The sequence below is a fragment of the Bactrocera tryoni genome, unplaced genomic scaffold (assembly GCF_016617805.1).
Source record: "Bactrocera tryoni isolate S06 unplaced genomic scaffold, CSIRO_BtryS06_freeze2 scaffold_7, whole genome shotgun sequence".
In the NCBI taxonomy this organism is placed as follows: Eukaryota; Metazoa; Arthropoda; class Insecta; order Diptera; family Tephritidae; genus Bactrocera; species Bactrocera tryoni.
Genome location: NW_024396366.1, coordinates 22,252,155 through 22,256,029, shown reverse-complemented (window position 1 = coordinate 22,256,029; position 3,875 = coordinate 22,252,155). Strand labels below are relative to the sequence as shown.

Here is a 3,875-nt window from a genome sequence, read left to right as displayed (position 1 = left end):
GCATTGAGTCGAGTACGATCTTCTCAAGATATCAAAGTTAAGACTTACGACCAAAATAAAACCACTACGAATGTAGTTTTCCATGAAGTACTTAAATAAATTGAGTTTTTATAAAAAAAAAAATTTTTTACTTTTTTCATTTTAATAACGGAGTCCCCCGATTATAGGGGGTTATTTCTAGTTTATATTTAATTCTGTGTTAATTAGCATTTTTGTAAACTGTCCTTTTCCCATCTTGCATTCAAAACATGTATTGATAAAACTCCTCATTCTTAAAAATTTAATGCGAGATTAAGGTAGGGTTAGTAGTATGTGATTGTCTGTAGGTATTCTACCGTTGCAGCGTATGTTTCTGCGGATTGTATTTTGGCTTCATTTTTAGAAGATTGTAGTTTACACACTTCGTTTGTATGTACACTAGCATCGAAACGGGTTAGTTATTTTTGAGCCATAGTCTTAAGTGGTGCGATTCACTGCGGCTGGAATTGTATACACTCAGTCCTTTTTTTACGCGATTTTTGGTTCTGCCACTAATCGCGTAAAAAAAATCGCGTAAAAATGGTTAGTTTTCCAATATTAACTGACGAATTGGTTCCGAATATAAAAAATATCGCGTATAACAATATATACGCGCAAAAAATATTCAAAAACAATACAATAAGTTTCAAATTTCAGACTTATGATTTATTCATTCATAACAAAATAAAAAATACAAAACAAAAACCATATATAAAAGAGAAGAAAATAGAAAATAGGTAGATTTATTGAAAAAACCGTTGAATGCTGTTTAATCACTGTCATTATCCGTAGTGGAAATTATTCTTAGCCGCTTATTTTGAGGGCCGGCACTGATATCACTAGAATTTCGTATCAGAATCAATAGACTATGGATTGATGTTCTGATTGACTTAGCATCTCCGACTGAGTTTGCACCATAAATTCAGTTAATTTTGTTTGAATGCTTCTTTTTGGACCCAATAAATTCCGATGTAGTTCTTTATATCTTAACATGCAGAGACTCGATTCTTTTTGAAAAATTCGTGGACGTTCGGCATCAGTATCATTTGCTACAAAATAATTTTCCAATTCTGCTGCAAGTTTAAGACCAAGCAAAAAACGAAAAAAACAATCGCGTTAAAGTGAGAAATTCGCGTAAAAAAGGAATTTGCGCTGCAAAAATAACCGCGTTAAAGTGAAATAGCGTAAAAAGAGATCGCGTAAAAAAAGGACTGAGTGTATTTGAGAATAAGTGATGTAGTATTCTTATAACCGAGATGGTTAAAGTTCTGCCTTGTTTGTGCGATTGGTGATTGTTGTGCGTATTGTTGGTATTGGTAAAATCTTGATGGGACTCAAGGCTATTGCTTCTGTGTGAATTAAATGCAGGAGTTATATGAAGTTAATTAAAGGTGGTATTATAAGATCGCAATGTCATATCGGGATGTCCTGTTATTTTGTAATGTAAGGTATTAAAGATACTTTACGCTTCTATGGAGTGATCTTCTCTCTTTTTCAATCAAATAAATGTGAATGGATCGCCTTAAAATTCATATCTCATACAGTTGTGCAAAGCCCCATTAAAGGCTCTAGGCTTTAGGATGGAATGAAGTAATGTACAAAAATCTAAGGGCACAATAGACCTACGGTCGTGGTGTATATCCTCTTCGCCTTTATCTATTTACTAGATTTGGTACTCTATATGGGTCAGCTAAACTCCTGCCATGCTCTGAAGCAATCATAAGACCGCCTACATTGGCGAATTCCACCTGAGAATTCTGACGACTAAATAACCTTGGCAGTTGTTGCGCTAATATTTTAGTAATAAGGTTTCAACGATACAGTATTTGCATGGGAAAATCGATAAAAATGAATACGCAATTTTGAATTTGTCGAACGCATGCGATTTATAATTGTTGAGTTGTATTTATATAACAGATATAAATAAGTATATAAGGCCAGTGATTAGGTCATTTTCATTATGACCCAGGAAAGTCAGGCAACGATCAATTTAAATGATGTAGTCCAGAACCACCACATTTCCCGAATGTGCCAGGAAGACAAGTTTTCTCGGTTGTTATTCTATGTAGAAAGGCCAAGGTATTAAACGATTTCGCCTGTTGTGAAAGTCCTAGGTACCCTACTGAAATTTTTTACCGTACACATAACAAACTTTTAGTGATATTGTGTATGGTTGCTGCTGACTAGAATCTGAGCCAAACGAGTTTTAAAGCGCTAAAAGTCTCTTTGCGGTTATGATAAGCACCTGCGGACTCTCCAACCGCCGGCAATTGTAGCACAAGAATAAAAACAGTAACATGCAAGACAATGCTCGCCGATACCAAGGGATGATTCAAGTATCCCTGTCCCACAAAGAATAGAAGAAGAACTGCTCATTGATATGGTCATAGAGCTTTGATTTTATTCTGTGGCTTTGGAAATTCAAGTCAACAAAGCAGAGCATCTGTTTCTACCGGAGAAAAGGAAGTTTATCATTTCAATAACAAACCACCAGCTAGCGGAAAAGGGTAGTTTTTCTCGAGCGAGTTACCGCGGCAGGCATGATAAACGCATGACTGAAGCCTTCGCCGTTGTGGGTTAAGGTAGAGCGGTTACAGCTGAATACTGCATCTTAATTGTCGTGGTGAGGACAACTAAGGACGTAACTATATATCCTGTAGAGTTCTTAAATTCCATCGACTTGTCAGGAATACCCTCTTAATATACTATAATAATACTTAATAACACAGCCCGACAAAATTAAAAAAATTTTTGCTTCTTTGAATTTATCAACTGATCCTAGTTAATTTGGGCGCGCTGAATTCAAATCTGTAATCAGTTTGGCTCTATCAGCTCTGGTTTTCATGATATACCTTTTTTTTGAAGTTATACTTCTTATACGAATTCGGAAAAGGTTGCGATAGATTCAGGTTGCACAACCTTGCTCAATATGAATCTACGCAACCTTGTCTGCGAAGATGTTCGAGCAGCAAGCGAAGCGGTGACAATCGGCGATCGTTTGTTCGTTTCTTTCGGCACAGCTCGGCTTTTCTACCAACAACACAATGTTGCCATGCTTATGTTGTTGTTGTTTTTGTAGAACAATGTTTCAATTTTTGGTTGGTGACATATTCAATTAAAAATAAATTCTGATGGGATTCGAACCTACGTACCTACGTGCTCGCCGTAACTTTTGAAGCGCTTACCCCCTCGACCACCATTGACTCCTGCATTGCGTTGTCCTAATTATGGTTTGGTTATGCATGAAAGAAATATACAATGGATCGCCGATTGTTACCTCTTTCTTATTCTTCTTGTTCATTATTGAATTTATACTGCTTTTTCTTTCCTTTGTCTTTCATTTCTGCGAATTCTCAACTATTTTATGTGCCCTTTTGTTGATATTTGAAAAATTAAGACTATACTTCACTACAGAAATGATCCTGTGAAGTACGGTCTTCATTTACATTTTTTGGAAATCGACCCACGATGACGAAGTATTTTCGTTTTATCTGACAGCGTGAGGTTAAGAAGTTCATTTCTAATTTTGTCTTGTGGCATATTAGAAATGATGTTTTTTCGAAAATCATTCGCTTACAACGGATAAAACGACTTCTGAGTGGTGATTTTAATGAATGAATTCCTTTTGGTTGAACCGCTCTGCGTTGGCCGTTGAAAAGTTAAAACTATACTTCTCAGGATCATTCATTTCTTCAAAGAAATTAATGACATTTAGAAATATGCATATTTGCATTATTTCGTTGTCATTTCCATATTCGTAGCAATAGAAGTTCTATGGCATAAGTAAAGTAATGGCCGCCGATTGTCACCCCTTGCTGCTGTAGCAGCTTCGCCTATGTGTACGCATATGTATGTTT

At 36.0% G+C, this 3,875-nt stretch overlaps 1 non-coding gene across 1 annotated transcript; it reads left to right on the top strand.

The window, feature by feature from the left end:
- The first annotated feature begins 3,412 nt into the window (after nucleotides 1–3,412).
- Nucleotides 3,413–3,621, top strand: LOC120781895. The gene has a single exon (XR_005706173.1). It is a non-coding gene; the product is annotated as a small nucleolar RNA U3 (small nucleolar RNA).
- The last annotated feature ends 254 nt before the right edge of the window (nucleotides 3,622–3,875 follow it).